Source organism: Acomys russatus, chromosome 14, assembly GCF_903995435.1.
Source record: "Acomys russatus chromosome 14, mAcoRus1.1, whole genome shotgun sequence".
Lineage (NCBI taxonomy): Eukaryota > Metazoa > Chordata > Mammalia > Rodentia > Muridae > Acomys > Acomys russatus.
Genome location: NC_067150.1, coordinates 34,480,904 through 34,503,008, shown reverse-complemented (window position 1 = coordinate 34,503,008; position 22,105 = coordinate 34,480,904). Strand labels below are relative to the sequence as shown.

General features: G+C 49.1%; 1 protein-coding gene across 3 annotated transcripts in view; it reads left to right on the top strand.

Moving 5' to 3' along the window:
* Grik4 (glutamate ionotropic receptor kainate type subunit 4) overlaps positions 1 to 22,105 on the top strand; it is a 428,100-nt gene that overhangs the window by 64,578 nt on the left and 341,417 nt on the right. The window contains exon 1 of one of the 3 annotated variants that reach the window (XM_051156246.1): positions 16,236 to 16,551. The exons of the other annotated variants lie outside the window; for them this stretch is intronic. The gene's annotated coding sequence lies outside the window, so the exon portion shown is untranslated. Of the gene's footprint in view, positions 1 to 16,235; positions 16,552 to 22,105 lie in introns of those variants that run through there. 3 annotated transcript variants of the gene reach the window in all.

Here is a 22,105-nt window from a genome sequence, read left to right as displayed (position 1 = left end):
GTATATACATGCATGTCTTTCTGGGTCGGGGTTACCTCACTCAGGATGATCGTTTGTAGTTCCATCCATTTGCCTGCAAATTTCAAGATTTCCTTGTTTTTGATAGCTAAAGAGTATTTCATTGTGTAAATGCACCACACTTTCTTTATCCATTCTTCGACTGAGGACATCTAGGTTGTTTCCAGATTCTGGCTATTAAGGTTGTAGCCAATAGATAGCTCATTCTCTACATGGGGAAGTGGGGCGGGGGGAGCGGAGTGTGTATGGAGGACTGCCTCTAACAAGAACTCTGATGCCTGCAATTTGATCACTGCCCCTTAGCAGAGAGGCCCTGTGGGAACACAGAGGAAGGGGATGCAGGCTATCTACATGAGACCTGATAGACAGTGAGGAAGGAGAGCTCCACCTGTCAGAGGTCTAGGGAAGGGGAATGGATCGGAGATGGGGAGAGGGTAGGAGGGAGGATAAGAGTGAGGGAATTATAATTGGGATGTAATGTGAATTAATAATAATAATAATAGTAGTGGTAGTAGTTATAGTAAAAGACTGGGCTACAGGCCTGCCTGTCCCTGGGCTGCTGGTCCTGAGTACTATAAAAATGCTGGCTGAGCAAGCCATGGGGAACAAGCCAGTAAGCAGCACCCCTCCATAGCCTCTGCGCCAGCTCCTGCCTCCAGGTTCCTGCCCAGTTTGGGTTCCTGTCCTGACTTCCTTCCATGATGAACAGTGATCCAGAAGTGTAAGGCAAATAAACTTTGTCCTCCCCAACTTGCTTTATGGTCATGGTGTTTCATTGCAGCAATAGTAACCCTAACTAAGACACCCTTCACAATGATAGCAGAAGCTGGGAATCAGGTATTCCAAATCCAAACCTGTAGGAGACATTTCAGATTTGAACCATAACAGGGTGTCCAACCAGGCACCTTCACAGGTCCTCAGCTGATACTGATGCCAACATTGATATCCTGGAGATCTCACTTAGAGAACCTTTGAACTGCTTGGTTTTAACTTCCTAGGCCAAATGTAACCCATCTGCCAGTCAGCAGCCTTGACCTCTACATAGCAGAAGTCAGAGTCCTAGCTTGGCCTTCACCTGCATGGTGAAGACTTCTTCAGGAAGGCACAGCAGATGGGAGACACCTGTTCTTGGCTCAAGATCAAGGGACTCTTGGCAGCTCAGCCTATGGGACCTTTGTGGTGTTTGCCACCTGGGTCTCACACAAGCACTGGAGCCTCTTGAATTAGGACCAACCCCTAGAGAAGGCCAGGGCTTGAGATGGTGCACAGGAGCAAAGGTATTGAGCCAGCAGCTTGGAAAATATTCTTTCCTTGTACTTCCAGCCCCCAGAGAGGGTGAACAATTGAAACTATATCTCCTGCACACCCCATTGCCTGTGTAGCTACCAAACAATAGCTCTGTCTTGGCACATCTGCCATCTTTTAATATGAATTTAAAAGGTATCGATGGCCTGAAAGGCCAGAGGGACACAGGTCTTGTTTGGGCAGGTGGCATTTTGACATGTAAAGGCTTCTTTATGCATTCATTTTTAGAAGTCCAGAGCAAAGGTTGGGTGAGCAAAGGTTGTTCCTCTGAGACCAAGAGTCTAAGGTCAGAGTTTCAGGGCGATGCAATCAAGGAGGGGCAGAGGCGACCTATAGTGCTTTGGATAGTATGTCCCGATGTTTCTGGGACATAGATGTGACTAGGGACCTACCTCAGTGCCTGTGTCATCCACGAAGAGTAATTTGCCTCTGTTTTTTTTTTTTTTTAAATTTATTTAAATTTATTCATTTTACATCCAGATTGTAGGCCTCTCTCTCCTCTCCTCCTTCAGGTTCCACTCTCCCTTTCTCTTCTTTCTATCAACCCCACCCCACCCCAACTCTTCAGAAAACAGGACCCCCTCCCAACTCACCCCAGCACATCAAGTCCCATCAGGACTGAATGTATCCTCTTCCTCTGTGGCCTGGTGAGGCAGCCCCACCAGAGAGAAGTGACTGAAAAGCAGGCAACAGAGTCCATGTCAGAGACAGCCTCCGCTCCCCTTACTAGGGGACCCACATGAGGACTAAGCTGCCCATTGGCTACATATGTGTAGAGGGCGTAGGTCCAGTCCATGCGTGGTCCTTGGTTGGTGCTTCAGTCTCCATATGCCCTCCTGGGACCTGCTTCATTGACTCTGTTGGGCTTCTTGTCTTCAATGGGTCTGTCTATCCTTCCCTCGACTGCCTAATGTTTGGCTGTGAGTCTCAGCATCTGCTTCGATCTGCTACTGGGTGGTGCCTCTCAGGAAACAGCTATGCTACGCTCCCACCTGCAAGTATAGGAGAGTGTCATTACTAGTGTCAGGGGTTGGCTCTTTCCTATCGGGTGGTTGTCAGGCCATGCTGTTACTGGAGCTAGAGTCAGAACCTGGGCACCAGCATCCATAACAAGCCAGGATTGGCCACCTGTCCTCAATAGGACATACTACTGGGGGAAAAAAGTATTTAATCAATGTGACCACTTTGGGAAGAGAAAGAGCTTCATTGATTGCCTCCTGACTTGAAGTTTAGGTTTAAATGGAGGGCAAGAAATATGCATATAATGAAGCAGTCCTGGTCCAGGAAGGGATCTGCCAGTCATCATTATGTAGGTTCTAGTCTCTTCGGTAAGGTGTTCTGACAAGTTGTCAGAAGTGTGTGAAATCTCTTCACAGGAGAGACTAGCTTCCCCTCTGGCTGGCACCAGCTTCTTTCAGCCTTTTCCTTTTCCCAGCACGAGATTCCTGGGGAAATGGCAATTTCTTGTCTGGGGGGGGGGGTGGTCTTCATTATTTCAATAATCTGATAGCCAAAGAGAGGGACATACATGTCTCTGTAGAGTATCTTTATCCCAGCTGATGTTTGTGTGACTTCTGTAGCCCCTAAGGGTATGGGAGTTTTCTCCACCAATAAGCATGCAGTTGTTTCAGAGAGCACAGCGAGAGCAGCCTGGACTCCAAATCAGCTCTGAGGCCAGAAGGTAAGGAATGGGATCCTTAGGGAATGGAAAGGAAGTCTACAGAGAAGCACCATACGGTGTGAACTCTTAAAAGCCACCCAAGTGTACCGTGGGCTTTTCACTTCGGAACATAGACTGAGTGGGACAGAGATTAATTAGGACGCAGGCACGGAGTGAAGCTTTGCTCCTGTTTCCAGAGTGCATTGTGGGTGGAAAATGATCTACTTCTATAGGGGTTCCTGGCCCCCTATGAGGACACTCAACTCCAAGAAGCACGTGCACCTGTGTTTGGATTCCCCAGCTATGAGCTCCCTGTGGACTTGCATGCAGTTTCCACAATGTGACATCTTCATTTTGGCAGGACTCATAATTAGTACTGAGCCTTAACATGTTAACATAAAGTTTTCAAGTCCTCAAAGCCTCTCTGACAAGTACTTAATGACCTGTAAGATATTTAAATAAGCTAAGAGTCCCAGCCTTGAGGAACCAGGCAGCACAGATTTCTGTGGAGGGAAGGGCTTTGCGATGAGAGCAGCCTCCCCGAGGTTGAGGGCTTTTCCAAGGAGATCCATCTGCATCCCTCGTGCTCTGTGACCTGAGCAGGCACAGGTGGTTTGTCCTGGCATTTTTTATGTTTTTATTTTTATTACCTAGGACACTGATACACATCTGTTCAAATTAATTACTCTTCCTGGATCTCTCTCCTGACTCATTTGGAGAGAACAGGAGCTCCTGGGCCAATGGGACTATAGCAAGAAGAGGAAGTGTGGCAATACATTTGCATTTGTCAGCTCACTGAGATGGAAGCACTGGCCATATGTCTGAGGGCATCAGTCTCAGCAAGCAGACACCACAGCTGCATGGCACAAAGGCAAAGATGGGGAGAGGAGAGGGTGGGGCTCACCTATACTGGTCAGAAGAGGTGGTGTTGGAAGGTGGCTGGGTCACAGAGGAGATGAATGTCCCATGATCTCTTCCCACATTTAACTTATATCCGTGTATGGCTGGCATGATTGTCACAGTGAGAAGACACCAAGAACAACAGTGGACATGAGATGGAGGTGCAGCCAGGCTTGGGAGGTAGGGTCAGAGGTCACCTCAAGAGCTCCAGGCAGTAGCTCAGCAAGGGGAGCAGAGACTATAAATCTAGACATTTACCATACTCTCCTTCCATCTGTAGCTGTGATGCCTACTAGGGGGGCTTGCCTCAGTTTCTCCTTCTAGTCCAAAAGCAGCAAGATCACCTGTAATTTAATCACTGAATACACTACCACTTGGCAACCAACTGAAGACAGGAGGTAGCCACGTATTAGCTAAACCAAATAAGTGCTGAGGCAGTTAGGTATTGGTACACAGAGGCTGCCTGCTTAGATTTTCTACCCTGCTTTCCACTCTGCCTGTGCCCATGCATCCTTGATGCCACCGGCTATTCTCATACGGAGATTTCCCCCACCCCTTCAAATCTTTATCTCTGCCGCTTGTGAGTTTCAGACGTGACCCCTGAAGGTACATTATGAAATTACCTTTTGTGTTTCCTTTTCTTAAAAACCCCTCCAGACTGAATGTTCCATAAAGGTTGAACTCCTGCCTCTCGTTCAACACCTCCCACAGTCATCTTTAGAGGTGCGCAACAAAGAGAGGCTGACTTTCCTCCTCGTTGCCTCGTGGCACAGAAAGAAGGGAAGCCTCACTGGTGCCCATTGTATTCTCTGCCACTGAAGGACCTCTCAGACCCGGGACTCCAGCCACACTGACCTACTCCAAGAACATCCCTTAGTCTTTCTTAATTACATTATACATGCAGTTCAGTCTCCCGGAACAGCCCTTTACCCTCACTCCTGACCCATACCATGAGCATTTATGGCCCGGTTCTTGCCCTCCTTAGATAGCTTTTAGCAGGCTGTGCTGCAGCCCCTTTCCAGACCCTGAGCTCCCTGGGGTGTGCCTCCTCTATAACAGGTTAAGGGAATTCTTGTCATAGGCCCAGCAGTTCTTTGCTACACCGGTTTCCTCGCCTAATATTTTCAGATGCCTACTGTGTGTCAAGCATTGTGTTAACCAGTGGTCCTCAACCTTCCTGATGCTGCGACCCTTCGATACAGTCCCTCATGTTTTGGTGATGCCCCGCCTCCCCACCATAAAATTACTTGGTTGCTACTTTATCATTGTAATTTTGCTACTGTTATGAATTGTAATATAAATATCTGATATACACAGGGGTTGTGACCCACAGGTTGAGAACTGTAATGCTGGGGGCTGAAAGATAAGACATTGTTTCTACTCCTATGTCCTAGGAAGAGAGACAGGCCTTTTAAACCAGAAAATACAAAGGAGTGGTGGCAGGGGTGGAGAAAAGGGGGCTGTGGAGAGTAAGGAGCTCTGCCTGGGATGTGGGAGTTGGGGGTACTACAGCAGCATGGTGGGGCTCAGGGGGGTGCAGAGGAAAGGCAGAGTGGCATTACAGCCAGCAAGGCCATTTCAGAGAGAAAAGATGGCTACCCATGGAATTTGTACCTCTATATCTGACTCCTATGGATGCTTATTTCAAAGATTTTGGAGAAGGAACTGGCTTGGAAGGTAAGGCAGAAGACATATTGGGAAGGGGAGGGGTTGGGGTGAGCTTGACTCATATTCCATCCTTTCCTCACCTTGAGGGGTGGGGCTCCAGCCTCCTTAATTTAGGAGCTCACAGAGCCAGGGACACTGCAGCCTCATGCCAGCCCAGCCCAGGTAGCTTTACTGCCAGAGATATCCCTTTACTTGGAAGGTTGACCCTCCACTCCTGGGGTCCCATCTGGCTGTGCTCCTTACCCGTGGGGTGACCAGGACTCTTTCGCTGTACTGGCTTGGAGCTCTAGAGAACCGTGGGTGAGTGGGTGGTGTCTACAAATCGCCCTGCCAATGTGGGGCTCCACACGTGTCGTCCATCCTCTGCCTTTCCCTTGCTTGGCTGTGGTACCTAACAGGTGTCACCTGCCCTGCTGTGTCCCTGGTTCCCTTCCTCCTTCCCTCCGCTGAGCACAGTAGCAGAAGGCAGCTGAGTCTCAGTAGAATGTGATGGCAGGCAATGCCTTTACTGCTTCATTTTAAACAACAGAAAAAATAAAATTACTTCCCAGTCTTCCTTGGCGGCTGATGCCAGCATGTTTACATTAAGGCATCTGCGGGGGTCCTCCAGGTTGTGGCTGCGTGTGTTCTCTCCTTATTTGTTGCATTTCTCACTTTGTCTAATTTCCCAATACAACAGTGAAGTCTTCTGCTTCTCTCTCTCTCTTTCTCAACAAACAAACAAACAAAAAACAAAAAGGTGTGAGGGGGAAAGGGAATCAGCCCCTGGATGAGCCCCCTTAGCCAGGTTGCAGCCCAATTAGAACACTGTGTAGCTCTGAGGGGCTGGAACGCCTGCCAACAGAGACTCCTATTGGAGCCCTGATTACGGCTTGATGGAATGAATAAAGACTGGTGTTTCCTGCGATTTTAGTTACAGAGTTGCTGATGCAGTGAACGCAGGGAAGAAATGACTTTTTTCCTTCAGAGATTAAAAGCTAAGTGCGTCAGTGACCCAGCCGAGAGTCGCTGTCTCAGCGACACTATCTCTCCTTCACTGGCCTGCAAGTTTGAACGGGTCCAGAGATAGATGGATGCTCATCGGGACCCTCTCTGTACTTTCTGCTTTATTAGAGTCAGGATGAGAAACACCTTGACTATCTAGTCTAGCTGGTTAAAAAAAAAAAAAAAGAAAAAGAAAAAAAAAAAGCCATAGGCATTTCTTGAGCACTGGTTGTTTATTGGATCTCCCTGTCCCCAAACATCTTCAGTGACGCTAGGACGCGGCTAACTTGCCCAATGATGCAGTGTGGCTGAGACCTGATGAATACTTGGTTCAAGGGCACACAGCTGGCAAGTGGCAGAAAGAGCAGTTTGAACTCAGCTTTCCGATACTGAGGCAGATCTTTCCTCGGCAGCCCTGGGGACAGCCCAGAGACCTGCTTAGTCTACCCAAGCCTGGGGGAGCCAACCAGTTATTTGTCTTAACAACTTATGGCAAAGAGAATGCAGTCGTTCGTTTCTGCTGTGTAACCAACCACTATGAACTTAGTGGCGTAAAACACACTTGATTATTTTTCACAGCCCGAGTTAGCTAAAGGACTCTTGTGGTCTAGACTGAATTGGCTGGGGATGGCTGCCTTGGGGGTGACCTCAAGTAGTTTCAGCTGGGGTAAGGGCCTACCATCCCCCCAGAAGGCTGGGCCCAGAAGAGCCCTCATTTTCCACACATCTCATATTATATACATACATACATACATTCATACTGGCTAAGCTCTGTGTCATCCTTTTGCGGTAGGGGAGCCTCATAGCTAGAAAGAAGGCGGCCAGCGCAGGACAGTTCTCAGCATCGTGTTATTGTATTGCTGTTCCCATATGTGTAGAGATCATTTTTGATGCTACCTTCCCTTATCTTCCTTGTCCTCCTCACACTTCTACTGATCTCCCTCCTCTCTCTGGCTAGTTCCCTTCTAGTTGGTTTTTCCTGCGTATATGTGTATACGCACACGCACACGCACACGCACACACACACACACACAGAGTCTGTGCCTGATGCCTATACAGAGACTGCCTACAGATACTCTGGAGCTGGAGTAGCAGGGAATAGTGAGCTGTCCTTTGGGATGTGGGAACCAAATCCAGTGATCCAAATTAGCGTCGCTTACTTGAGCGCGAGGGAGGCTTATTTCAGGAACGTAAGCATATTACTAGTGGCTACATTATGGAAAAAGTCTTCCCCATCCCTGAAAAGCATTACCCCAGTGCAAAGTCACATCTATCCTCTGTATTTCATGCCTGAGAATGTCTAAGGGGGTGAAAGAAATCCCATGCCCAGGGGATGATAGGCCCTGCAGTTGGAGGGAGGATTCAAAAGCTCCACACCACTGGAGTGTACCCATGTTAGGAGACTGTGTTACAGACATAAGGTTCCTCCTCAGAAGGCCATCCACAATGTCTTGTTCTGTAAACCAAGGGCCAGTGTATTCTCTGACTGCACAGGCAGACACTAAGCCTCATCTAGATAGATATCTCAGGTGGTTTGGGTTTTTTGCTTTTTGTTTGTTTTATAACACAGAGAGAATAGAAAACAAAGCAAAACAAAAAATCCCAAACTCTCCAGGTTCTCATCACCAGCCATTATCTTTCATGATTCTTATTTCCCAGGACCAGATGCTTTGGGTGTTAGGGAGATGCTGTGTAGACTTGATGGTGGGGAAGCACCCTGCTGCCAGGATAGCCTCAGGGATGGAGGAGGGTCAGTTTAGACCCACAGCTCTTTTTCCAGGACCACAGTGCTCTGGGTTCTCTGCTTAAACCTACCATGGTTCCTCCACAACCTAGGCAGTGCCTGTTAGAGAGCTGTGTGCTTTTGCAGTCATCTAGGAGCCCGGGCCTGTGATGGAGGCTGGCCAGCTTGCTGGCTCCCAGCTTTCACTGTCTCCTTGTGCCACTAAGCCCCAAGTAATAGATCTTTAAAGCAATTACTCTTAGAATCAGGGATTGTGTCAGCCTGACCCAGGAAACTTCTTCTGGGTTTCCTTGGGTTATGGGCCTTTAGGGCCTTGAATCTTGGCGGCCCCCCGATCCAGCTCCTATGAGGAGAGAGAAGAGTGCTAGGTTCTTTAGCCACCTGGCACCCCTGAGCATCCCTCATTCGCTGTGTACCCCTTTAAGTGATGTATCCTTGAAGCAGGTTGGAGAGGATGCTTTGGAACCTTAGCCTAGGGCCCAGGTACTCAGATGGGGCCATTCACACATCAGATGGTTTTTGGTCCTCATCCCTGCAGTCTTGAGCAGGGCCTGACTCTGGACTCTAGCAGTGACTCTGCCCTGTGACCTCTGTCAGGGATAAAGACTGCTGTTGGAAGGGCATGGGTTTGGGGAGTACTGTCAACTCTGACTCAGACGTGTGTGTGGGAGAAATGAGGCCCTCGGTGTGGAGGCCTAGAGCCCATGTCATTTTCCCTCAGATAGATTAAGTCCTGAGTGTAACTCCACTCCCCAGAGGGGACTGTGGTTCCTGCTCGTCAGCCTTTCAATCCCGCTGACTCCGGCTGCACTGTCAGCCTTTACAGACCCATTACATCCAGAAGTAAAAAGAGTAAAAAGGCTTTATGAGGATTTTTCCCCCAAATGAAACAAATGTTACCCTCAGCTTTGTTGCCTGTGTGGCAGCTTTCTAGAGGGAGTGCCTCAGGCAAACCCAGGGCAAGTGGGGTTCCCCAGTCTCAGGTCCCCAGACCTGGAGAGGCCTCCTGATTCTTCCTGCCCCACCCCCCACCCCCTGCCTTGATCAGAGGTGCCGGTCCTGGCTTTGCGCCTGGGGTTAGAGCTGCAGAAGACAGATCCCGTTCAGCAGTGTGGAGTCAAGGTTTTGGGGGCTGCCCCCACCCCAGGGACTCCAAGGCCTTTGAGCACTGAGACAGATGCTCCAAGTAGCAGGCCGAGTGCTGTCTGGACAGTGAGATGAGGGAGGCTGTGCCTGGCTTCTGAGCTTCAAAGAGGTCAGTGACCCTAACACATCTAAGAACTCTTGAGACCCAGTCCAGCCCCCTCAATTTAGACTGAAAGAAAGTGAGCCCAGATGGGGAATCAAATCACAGTACGCACTAGTGGCTTCTTGTTTAAAGACCGAAGAACCTCCATGTTCCAAGGGAGGGGCACAATAACGAGGGGGATGCTCCTCTCTTTGCCGGTCATTTGTAAGCAGCTTGCCTCTTGATTGTAGCTTTTACTGTTCACTTGTGTGTGTGTGTGTGTGTGTGTGTGTGTGTGTGTGTGTGTGTGTGTGTGTGTGTGTTTAAAGCTGGACTCACTCCCAGAAACAAAGGAGCTGAGATGATTAACAAAATAAATAAAGAATAAACAGTATCAGACTCTGTGTGTGGTGTGTGTGTGGGGGAGGGGGCGGGGGAGCAGAAAGTGAAATGTGCCCAAGTTTGGGGTAAAACTGACTCAGAACCAAAGGCGAGCAAAGCAAAGCCCTGCCTATGTACGTGCTCCTTGCCTAGTTTACACGAGATGGGAAAAGAACAGCGTTCGTGCTAAAGAGCTGGGCAGAGGAAGTTGATTGGTTTTCTGGTACCATAGCGCTTGGGGCTTGCCCTCGTCTCTGAGCAGGGCACTTGGAGGATTGGAATGGAACCTTCAGGGCTGGGCTGTTGAGCTTCACCCCCATTTATTTACTTACCTTTTCACCCTTTCTTTTCTTCTGCAGTGTTGGTTGGTGTGCTAGCTGCTTTTCTTTACTGTTGTGACCAAATGCCAGACTGAAATCAACCTAAGGAAAGAAGGAAGGAAGGGCTTATTTTGGCTTTTGGTTCAAGAGGATATTGTCCTTATGGGAAAGGCATGGTGGACAGGAGCGTGGGGTGGCTGGTCACATGGTCTCCACAGTCAGGAAGCATGGACAGGACTAGAAGTGGGGCCAGACTAAGAAGCCATAGTTTTCACTGTCTGTGTCTATTAATCAATGAGCAGTTCCTATAGGACTTGATTAGTAGTACCAGTGGACGCTCTCAGGCTCAGCATCCGGTTCAGGATGTGCTGGGTCCTGGGAAGAGATAGGAAGAGATAGGAAGGCAGTGGCTTAGCATCTCATAGATCTTCCCATAGGCAGTCTCATGGTGGCCCTTTTGGGTTGGACGTTGGTAGTCCGCTTTGCAGATGTGTAAAGCAGCTCAGAGAAGTGAAAGAGCAAGGGGCTGGGGAGATGGCTCAGTGGCTAAGAGCGCTTGCTCAAGCATGACAACCTGAGTTCAAATCCCCAGCATCTGCATGAAAAGCCAGGCATGGAGGGTAGAAGCAGGCAGCTCCTGAGAGCTCACTAGTCAGCCAGTCTAGACAAAACCGCCACGCAAGCATACATGCATGCACACATGTACACATGGTGGGAGAGAGAAGGAACAGGCATTACGATTGACAGAGAAGGTGGTGACAGAGAAGGTGGGCCCAAAGGCCCCAGTCCTGCCTGATTGAAGGCATGGTGACATTGCAGTGTTGTTGTTGGTGACACAGCAGTGTCATTGTCTTAACCAACCATGTTGTTGTTAGTACCCTTCTGACCCTAAAATATATCCACTGTGTTTAATGCTGGCTCTTACAATTGAGGACTGAAAATAGACAAGGGAGGGGGCTTGAAGGCTGGGACTGACTTTTCCCTAGGGAATCTGCAGGGCTGAGATCACTGGCAGATAGGCTGAGACCTGCTGGCAGATGTGCCCCCTGCAGAGACGCTTTTTGCTTTTGCTTGGAAATGACTGAATGCCTGAAGACAGGGCAGGCATTTCCAGCTGTGCCCCAGGCCCACACTCCCCACTGTCACACACCTGTAGGCCCTGCTTATTTTTTGGCTGTCTGAGAGCAGGATTCTGCCCACCTCTCTCCAATTCTGTGTACAGCGACGTCGGGCTGCTTGCTTGTAATTGGCCATTTTGCGGTCTTCGCACCATGGAAATGAGTAGACACTGCGTGTCAGGGCTTTTTATTTAATTTAGTAGGCTGACTTTTTGAGGTCTGGTTTACCTGCATACTGTTGCCCATGGGCTTTCTTTCATCTCTCCTTTTAAAAGTCTCATCAATTTGTCTGGGCCATGTTCAATTTCATTTACTTCTCCTGACACTGACCTTGTCACTAAGATAAAGAAACTCGTGCTGATGGGTTGAGCGCAGAGTGTAGGTTCAAAAACGAGCCCTTTGCCTTGGAGCCCATTGCCTTTTGATAGATCAGCTCCTGTGTGTTCAGTTGGGCAGGAGACTATACTAGATACACTAGTAATATCTGAAGAATTTTTAACATGTGGGGTGTGTGTGTGCGTGTGACAACTTCATGTGTCATTCCTCAGGTGTTGTCCACCTTGTTTTTTGAGAGAGCCTCTCTCTGGCCTGGAGCTTGCTAGGCTTGCTAGGCTGGGTAGTCAGGGTTCTACTTGGCTCTATCTCCCAAGCACTGAGATTATAAATCCTTGCTACCAGGCCTGACTTTACTTTTTAGTTAACAGAGGTTCTGGGGCCAAACTCAGGTCCTCATGCTTATATGGCCTACACTTGACTGACTGAGCCATCTCCCCAGCTCCTAAAGACATTTCTTTATCACAGTTGAAGGTGTTTCTTCCGGCATTTAGTAAAGGCCAGACATGCTGCTGGGTGCTCTATGTGCTCGGGAGAGCCGTGTAGAATTGGCCCCACAGTCAACAGTGTGGAGGGTGTGGAGCCCTGGCTTGTTGGTGCAGCCCCAGAACACACAAGAGATGAAACTCAAGGCAGCACCACTCCCCTGGGACAGAAAAGGCAAGCTGGCTATTGAGTTGGTTATAGTGAGCTATCAGCCCATACTGGGCTTGTTTGCAGACTTGGGGGCTTGGAGTAAGACAGGAGTAGGTGACAGTCATCTCAAACAGAGGGAACTGTGGCCTAAAAACAGAGAAGGACTTGATTAATTTCTTTCTCCCTTCCCTCTCTTCTTTCTTCTTTTCCCCTCCCTCCCTTGGTCTCTCTGTCCCTCCCTCCCTCTATCTACTTTCCTCCCTCCCTCCTTTTTCCCCTCCTTCCCTCCCTCCCTCCCTCCCTCATTCCCTTTCTTTCTTTCAAGACAGAGTCTCATACAGCCCAGGTTGACCTCAAACTTGCTATACAGCCAGGGATAATCTTGGCCCTCTGATCCTTCTGCCTCTGTCTCAAGTGCGGTGATTATGGGCATGCAGCAGCACTGTGCCAAGCTAGAGAGAATTTCATAAGAAAAAGCATGGCATGGGCAGGTGAGTAGCAGAAAGAGCCCCTCTCCCAGAAAGGGACCTCGGTGTCCACAAGCCTGTAAGTCAGAGCTAAAGAAAATACAGTCAAGATCTAGAGGGAGTCAGACTGGTGATGCAGGAGGTCTGAGAGTTTAAAGACAGCTTGAGCTCCAGAGCCAGACCTTGTCTCAAACAGCCCTGGTAGTGAGTGGTGTCTAGGTTTATCTTATATCAGAATGACTATTAATAGTCAGGGGGTATTAATAAGAAGAAAGAAGTCCCTACAGCAAGTTCCAGGCTAGTCTGGGCTACACAGAGAGAGGCTGCTTCAATAAGCAAGCAAGCAAGCAAACAAACATAATAGAAATCAACATATATATGGCCAGACCTTGTCCAGACTTAATTGGAGTGACCAGGCGTAGCACCTTGAAGATGAAACTATAAAACATTTCCAAGTGACACTGATGACCAGCCAAGTGTGGGAATCCCTGGGACAGATGAGCCTTGTATTTGTTGGTGAGGGCCTCCGACCTTGCACTGGGTGTTGAGAGGGAGGGAGTCAACACTCACTCACAGCATAGAGCTGGTGGGAGATCATGTGCTATGCGGTGCTGGGCTCAGGCCTGCTATCCCAGGCTGCACAGAAGAGAGTTCGGTCCTGGGCAAAACCTCTCTCAGCCTCATTTCCTTCACGTGTTAAGAAAGACAGATGAAGCCTAGCAACGCAGAGTAGAGTATCTTTGGCGGAACCTGAAAGGACAACGTGCAAACCCCAAAGTCCCTGGCTTTAGTCCTTGGGCCTGGTGAGTTCTCCACAGTAGCCTGCTGCCCTAGCTCTTTTAGAAAGCCCAAGGCTTTTCTCATGATCTATCAGTGAGCCCTTGAGAGCTGCATCCTGCACCTCAGTCAGTCCCTGGCCTCGGCTGCTGGTGCAAGAGGCTCCTGTGTCACTTTCTCTGTGCCTAGTTGTCGGGGATACCGAGGTGAGGGAGGCCTCATCACTGATCTTCATCTTTAGCATGGGGTGGGGAGGCCGGTGTGATAAGGCAACTCCTTGTGTATGGTACACCAAGGTTCACTGGGTACAGAGTGGCCCAGAGTAACTGGAGGCCTGCTCTCTGTGGGCCTTGATGTGGGAGAGTGTGGTCCTAAGTTAGGAAACTTCTTAGAGTATGCTTCAAAGGAGGTAGTAGGATTTCACAGGGTGAATGAAACTCTGCAGGCAGGCTCCCCAAGGGAATGTGTAAGGCCGCTGTGAGGGTGAGGAGAGTGTGGACTGGTAAGATATGTGTCTGGGTGTAGCCTTGTCCCTACCGAGTCTCTCAGGCTCTTCCTCTTTTCTCCCATCTTGATAAAAGGCACACACACACATCAGGACATATGCCTGAAAGTTCATCTGCTTGCTGCTTGATTTATCCTTCAAACCTTCAGTAACTGATTTCCAGTCTCATAAAATATTAAATACATCCATATATTGAATATCACATTTTGATACGTTTTCACGCCTCATTTGCCACGGAAGTCAAGGACAGATTCACATTTTTCATGGCATGGGGCCCAGATTTGTCTGCGCCCAGTGTTTTATGGTATACCCTCACCCACCCTTCCACACAGACCACATTCCTCAGTGTCTCACTTGAGCAGCCACGCTGACAGCACACTTGGCATGGAGCATGGCAGGCCCAGGGCAGAAAGGCCACATACATCATCTTGGGCAAGTTATTTACATAGTACTGTAAACATTTGTGGAAGGACAAGGTCTCTGCCAGACAGCCACCGAGCAGGTAGCTGAGCTTCAGGGGAAGGGCTTGGTTACCTGCGGGCCAGGGCACATTCATCTCTTCCAGCCCTTTCTGCTCCCACACCCTCGATGGTTTAATGAGCACCTACTAAGGGTCAGGTTCCAAGCTAGGTGCTGCAGACTTTAGGGTGAAGACGCATAGCCTTATTCTGAAAAGAGGAAGTAGGCCAAACCCCCAGATGTTGGGGGCGGGAGAGACTCACAGGCAGCTGGAAAGACATCACGGAAGGACCCAGCTCTCCATGGAGCCAGGTGCTCTCTAGGTATGCATGGGCAGAGGGCATGGGGAACCAGGCAATCGTAGTGTGTGCTCATAAGGGATGCCATGGGTAGCAGGAGAGACAGGTCCTCTTTCTAAGCTGGGAATGCTTGGAGTGGCAATGATCACATGGCTCAGGGAGGGTCCTGGAGGGAATTAAGTCAAGGTGGGAAGAAAGGGCCAGGCATGTAGTATTTTAGAAGCCACAACATGAAGGGATTTCGGGTGTACCTAATAGACACTGAGGCAGCAGTGTACAGGAGAGTGTGATTGTGAGCAGGCAAGACAGACGTGTAGGGCAATATGGCTGGTTCAGCAATGGGATTTGAGTGGCAAAAGGTGGTTGATGGCATCTAGGAGCCAGGAGGTGAGTGTGGGTGTGAGATCAGAGGCTCACTGGGATAGAGATGCTGTGAAGACTAAGGGCACAGATGATGACAATCACAGTCCCATCAGAAGGGTGGAAAGCACCTGACAGGAAAAGAGCTGGGAAACGCGGACATTTACGGACCAAGCTAGGGAAGAAAGCCAAGTAGCCAAGTGATGAATAACCAGAGAGCTAGAAGGCAAACTGCAACCAAGTACACAGTCATTGGGGACAGTCCGAGGAAGAGGTGGTGGCAGATGCCAGGTGCTGAGAGGTGGGACAGTAGTTCAGTGAGGACAGAAGTGTATACCTCACAGAGAGGCAGCCCCAGGGGCTTTGAGGGGAGTGTTTTTCCTCCAAGTGTTGGGGGGTGGGGCCTGGGTCTCAAAGGCAGCTGTAGGAGGTTTTGGAGCAGGGAGGATCACGGTCAAAGTGGTTCTAGAGCTTCTTCTGGAATAGATGTGCAAAGTCAGAGGCTAGGTGAAACTGAGGATGGGGGAGCCAGAGAGGAAACGACTATAGCTCAGAATGTGGCAATGGGCTTAGCCAAGGAGGCAGCTAGGAGGCAGGTTAAGGAAAGGCTACTTAGGCCTCAGAGGCACCAGGCTAAGGGGGCACATGACAGGCCTTCAGGGCCATCCCTACTTGGCAATTCTTCTGGGAGCCTGTCCACTCTGGATCCTGAGTATGTGCTTGTGTGAATGCGTGCCTGTGTGTGCATCCCTCTAGTTTTTGTTTGTTTGCTTGCTTGCTTTTGTTTTGTTTTGTGCATGTGTGTGTGTGTGTGTGTGTGTGTGTGTATGTGCTCATACATTTTAGAGTAAATGCTGTCCTAAGTCACACACTAGTCTCTGCCTTTCCTCTTCCTGAGAGGTGACCTTGGTCATGACCCTTACTGAGATTCGAAAACTTCCTTGTGGTGAAGGAAGGAGCTACTGCATAAGTTATGAGTGTCCCAGTGCACAGTGCTGATGTACCCAGAGGGCTTTTGCCTGTGGTACTGACAGCCACCAAGGCCAGTGCCTTCCTAGATCCAGGAGGTGTTCTCAGAAGCTGTCTCTGCAGCCACTGGCCCCGCCTTGAGTCCCCAGCCTTAGCCCTCTGGAAGCCCTGGTGTCTGCCGACCTTGGACGCTCCCGTCTCAAGGTTGGAGGGCCTGGCTGGCTGGCAGCCTGTGGACAAGGAAGTGACCTGCCAGCAGGAGCCTTTTCGTCTTTTTCCTCTTCAATTCCAAGCCACTCTGCAACCCACTGGCAGGGGGATTATTGAATCTGATTTGTTGAAGTACAATAGCAGATTGATTTTGTTGCCACGAGCATCTGTGACAAATTCCTAGTGAAGTTTGGACGGTGCAATTGTGAGGTAATGACATTTTAATTATGTGTCATATTTAGTCTGGCTGCATTTAGAGGCCTGGGGTGGAGGGCCAACCCTTGAGTGCTTGCTCCCTGCCTCTGCTCCTGCTCCCTTTCCGTCAGGCATGTTTATCCTTTGTCTAGGCTTCCCATTCACAGATCTTGGTTTGAGCAGTTGGGGTGAAGTTCAGGGTAGCTTGGCACTTACACCGAACTCAGACCTTTCCGTCTTTCCTACCCAGCATGCACCTGTCCTCGCTCTCATCTCTCCCTTCATGCTTTGCTTTTGTTCTTGCTCTATACTTTAGCGTTCTACTGTGCGTCCCTCTTCTTGTCAGTTTTCTCTCTTTTCTACCTCCACTAAACAGCTGTGTGATTTGGGGCAAGCCACTTACCTTTTCTTTGCAGTGAAGGAGGTAGGTGCCTTGGTTAGCATGAATGTGTCACTTCCTTAGATCTGCTCATCTTTCCCGCCAATCTTTTCTCTCTCATCCTTGGCCTCCAGTTCTAATTGATGACTAGTCCTTGATGGAGTCCTGTGGCCCCGCTGAGTGCCCCAGAGCAGGAATTTCCCCTTGTATAGTAATGCTAGAAGCCCTTGTATAGTAATGCTAGAAGCCCAGGCTGCCTTCTATGATTCTGTAGCCTTTCTTTTTTTTTTTTTTTTTTTTAAAGATTTATTTATTTATTATTATGTATACAGAGCTCTGCCTACATGTACCCCTGCAGGCCAGAGGAGGATATCAGATCACATTATAGATGGTTGTGAGCCACCATGTGGTTGCTAGGAATTGAACTCATGACCTCTGGAAGAGCAAGTCAGTGCTCTTAGCCGCTGAGCCATCTCTCCAGCCCAAGATTCTGTAGCCTTTCAAAGGAGATGGATTTAGTGAGGAACCAACCTGCTCCCCCCTCCCCCGAGCACAGCTATGTAATTGAAGAAAACATGAATGTTAATGATGCATTTAGCATTTGGAAGTTAGAGGGGTGAATAATATGTTGTAAGTTGTATATTAACACCTTCACAGTGGCGTAATGAAGACAAAATATACGCGCTCTGAGATGAGAGTCTTTCTTTGTTCTTGTGTGCAGGCACCTGGTTGCCAGCCCCCTAAGCCCAGGAGCACATGGTGGAGCTGTGTGTGTGTGTGTGTGTGTGTGTGTGTGTGTGTGTGTGTGTGTCACTGTGGTCCCTGCTAAAACATGAGCTTGTGCTCACCTACCTAAGCTAGATGGAAGATGGAGAACACAGTGGTGTCAGATGTGACTTACAGAAAAATCAGGAGTTGGGGGGCATGGTCATTCAGGACTAGCATGCCTGGAAGATGCTGTGGCATGCTCCCTGTAGTCTGTGGCTGTGGCAGGGGGTAAAGGGAAGGAAGAAAGAGGTAGGGGAGGCAGGCATGCTGTGGGACCTTGAGCTTCAGAGGACTCTGGAGATAGGCTCAGGGTTTGCCTGTGGCCACTCGTCAAGTCTTCTTCTGGCTTGGTATCCTTGAGATAAGCTGTGCTTGGTGTCATAGACCTTGGGCCAAGTAACTGATGCTGCGGCACTAGCCCAGTGGGTTTCAGTTTCGTGTCCATGTTCACTTAGATTATTTAGGCTAGAACCTCAAGGTCGCAGCACAGTAGGAAGAATCGGAAAAGAGCATCAGATCCAAGTCTGGTCATTGTCATTGAGATTGAGACCAGGGAATGGCAGAGACGGATTTGTACTAACAGCTTGAAGTTGAGCCAGGGTGGCTCGCTCTTACCTGTTGCCCCTCAGCACTCAGATTGGCATGCTGGGACTTGGGGACTGTGGCTCCTGGGCTCAGATTCTAGGTTGCTGCTAAGGACTTCACCCCAAGTGTTTCAAAATATAGAAGAACAGACAGGGTGTGGTCAGATTCGAATTCCAGTTATAACTGTCTAGGCTAGTGTTTCTCAACCTTCCTCATGCTGCGACCCTTTAATATAGTTCCTCGTGTTGTGGTGACCCCCCCAACCTTAAAATTATCTCGTTGCTACTTCATAACTGTGGTTTTGCTACTGTTATAAGCCATAATGTAAATAACTATTATGCAGGATAGGGTAGCTGATATGCAACCCCTGTGGGGATGGGGGTTGCAACTCACAGGTTGAAACCCACAGCTGTAGGCCTTCACAGCTGCATGCGTCATGCAGGAATAGCAACCAGTGTGTCACATTTGTCAGGATCACTTGCACCCTGGGCACACACGTTCACATGTGACTAGAAACAATGTGTGTGTGGACACTTAAGCACATTTCCTAGCGCAGAGGCTCTCGGAAGATGATGGTTCCAGATGGTGGAGATGGGTCAGTGGAATAAGAGAGCTTGCTAACCAAGCATAAGGACCCACACCCCTTAGGATCCATGTAAAAAACATACTGGGCGTGCCTATGCATACCTGTAACTCCAGCAGTGGGAGGGTCAGAGGCAAATCAATATTAGGAGCTACATGGCTGGCCAGGCAGCCTACCTGAAAATGTGAGCTTCCAGTTCAGTGAAGGACACGCAGATGATGGTTCTGACAATATAGGGAAGAAGAAGCCAGTGGCAGCCTGAGACTTGTGGCTGCTTAGGCTTTCCCATGGCCGAGCCAGTCTTTTCCAGGGCCTTACCATTTGTGGTGGTTTGAATGAAAATGGCCCCCATAGGCTCATAGGGAGTGGCATTACTTGAAAGATTAGGATATGTAGCCTTGTTGGAGGAGGTGTGTCACTGGAGGCGGGGCTTTGAGGTTTCAGAAGCTCAAGCCAGGCCCAGTGTCACTCTCTCTTCCTGCTGCCTGCCAATCAGGATGTAGAACTCTCAGCTCCTTCTCCAGTACCATGTCTGCCTGCATGCTGTCATGCTTCCCACCATGACAACCTCTGAACTGTCAGCCAGCTCCAATTGAATGTCTTTATTTTTAAGTGTTGCTGTGGTCATGGTGTCTCTTCACAGCAATAGAGACCCTAACTAAGGCACCATTCCTCTCTCATCTCCATTTTCTATCTCCCTAATGATGAAGAAAGGAGAGAAGAGGCACCCTCTGAGAGAAGCATGGAGCCTCTCTAGCTCTGAGAGGGAGAAGCCATGGGATTCAACCATCATCAGTGTCTCAGTTACTATTCTATTGCTGTAAAGAAACTCCATGACCAAGGCAGCTCTGAAAGCATGTGACCAGGAGCTTGCTTAACATTTTAGGCATTAGGCTAAGGCCATGACGGCAGGAAGCATGACGGCAAGAATGGTGCTGCAGCGATAGTTGCAAGCTTACATATGATCCACAAGCTGGAGGCACGAAGGAGAGAGCACACCTAGGCCTGGTGTGGGTGTTTGAAACCCCAATGCTCATCCTCAGTGACACACCTCCTCCAACAAGGCTACACTCCCTAATCCTTCCCGTACCGTTGTTCCAGTAATTGGGGACCAAGCCTTCAAACGTTTGAGCCTGTAGGTGCCGTCCTCATTAAACTACCACAGTCAGTTTGGGGTCTCAGCCGGCACACTCACATCCAACATCTATGATTTGCCAGAGGAAGAGGCATCATGGACTCTGGCATGCTTCCTCACGGCCTACCACCCCATGTGGGTCAGGCACCTTCTGTGTGGGTGAGGAGCCTACTGTGTGCACCATCTGCTGCTCTTGCTGCTGGACTTTGCTTGCCTCCCCAACATTGTGTGACTTTCTTTTCCTGGGGACCCCTCACTCCAGATAGGGTGCTGAGGATGGACCAAATAAGCGGCTCTATACAGTTTGCCTCAGGGAAGCAGTGACTTTATTGGGATTGCTTACAGGGCATGTGTGAGTCAAAGATCATTGTATCACTAGAAAGCCGATCTCAGCATGGGTGACTGCTCATGAGAGCCACATACTTGGAGTGCCAACCTCCCTGCCAAATTCCAGGCAGCTCATCTGGTTGGTGACACCCTCCTCCCTGCAGTTCTGCCATTAGCATCGCTTTCAGGCTTCAGGTGCTTCCTGGGTGTGTCCATTTCCCTTCAGTCCCTAAGTCTTAAAGTCTTCCTTTTTCCTTTCAGGCTTATACCCAGTTAGACAGAGAGCTCTGCGAGGTCAGAGGTCAGAGGCTACGCGTCTTTCTTTTTATGCTTTTTGCTGTGTTAGTTAATTTTTCACCACTCTTACAAATACCCAAGGAAACTATTTAAAACAATACTTTGACTTCCAATTTCAGCCCAAAGCCTGTTGATTCCATTGCTTTGGGCCTGAGGCGAGTCAGAATATCATGGTGGCAAAACCATCTGCGGGAGGGGAGCTGCTCACCTCAGGCTGTCGGGGAGCAGATAAGCAGCATGCTTGTGCTTCAGGACTCCCTCCTTTTCCTCCTCTCTCTTCCATCTGGGCCATCAACTTATTGCCTGATGCCACCAACATTCAGGGCAGTTCTCTATTAGACAATCATTTAAATTTTTTTTTATTTAAATAATTTATTTGGATTCCATCTCAATGGTTATCCCCTCACTTGTATCTTTCTGTTCCCCCTCCTTCCCCCCCCCCCTTCATCCTATTCCCCTTTCCCTAGGCTTGACGCACCTGCATGGGCACACTGGAAGTGTGCCTTCCTCTCTTAGGCATTTCTCACTCGTGTTTGAACAGATGAGCTTGGTGTTCTGGTGAATGCAGCCTGGAGTGGGTACGGCAGTTTCTCCGAGATGAATCTTAAGTTTGCTTAGGAAGCATAGGGGAGCTGCTAGTGATGTGGAGTCTGACCCAGCTCGCCTCCTTGAGGAATTGTGACTTGGGCCCTACTGCTTCAGGAAGCTTTCTGGTAACCATCGCTGCTGTCCTGCTTCCATGGAACTTGAGTCGCTCTTCTCCTAACTTGCCTGCCATATTTCATCTTGTCCTACGTCACTTGCTACTGTAGCCTACTTCCTGTAGGCTCTTGGCTGGTATGTCTGGGCCAATCATTACTGCACGAGGTGCCTAGATTTATGTCAACTTCACACAAGCCGTAGTCATTAGAGAGGAGGGGATCTTGATTGAGAAAATGGCTTCATAAGATCGGGATGTAGGCAGACAAGTGTGTGACTGATGGATGTGGGAGGGTCCAACCCATTCTGGGCAGTGCCACCCCTGGGCAGGTGGTCCTGGGTTGTATAAGAAAGCAGGCTGAGCAAGCCATATGGAACAAGCCAGTAAGCAGCACTCTCCCATGGCCTCTGCATTAGCTCCTGCCTCCACATTCCTGCCCTGCTTGAGTTCCTTCCTGCCCTGACTTTCTTCAGTGATGACTATGATGAGGAAGCATAGCCAAATAAACCCTTTCCTCCCCAAGTTGCTTCTGGTCACGGTGTTCCGGTGTTTCGTTGCAGCAATAGGAAGCCTACCTATGATGTTGACATCCTCTCCAGCTGTGAAGTACATAATGGGTGATGTGTACTTCAAATAGAGCCTAAGTGGCATTTTGTTGAATGAATTAATGGCTTATTTATATTTTTAGTCTAGAAGCCTATTGGGCTGGTGTCTCAGCATTAGGCTGACTTTTCTGATAATGTTGGTTCCAAGAAAACAAGGGTTTTATTAAATATTTCTGGGTCCTCGTGGTAT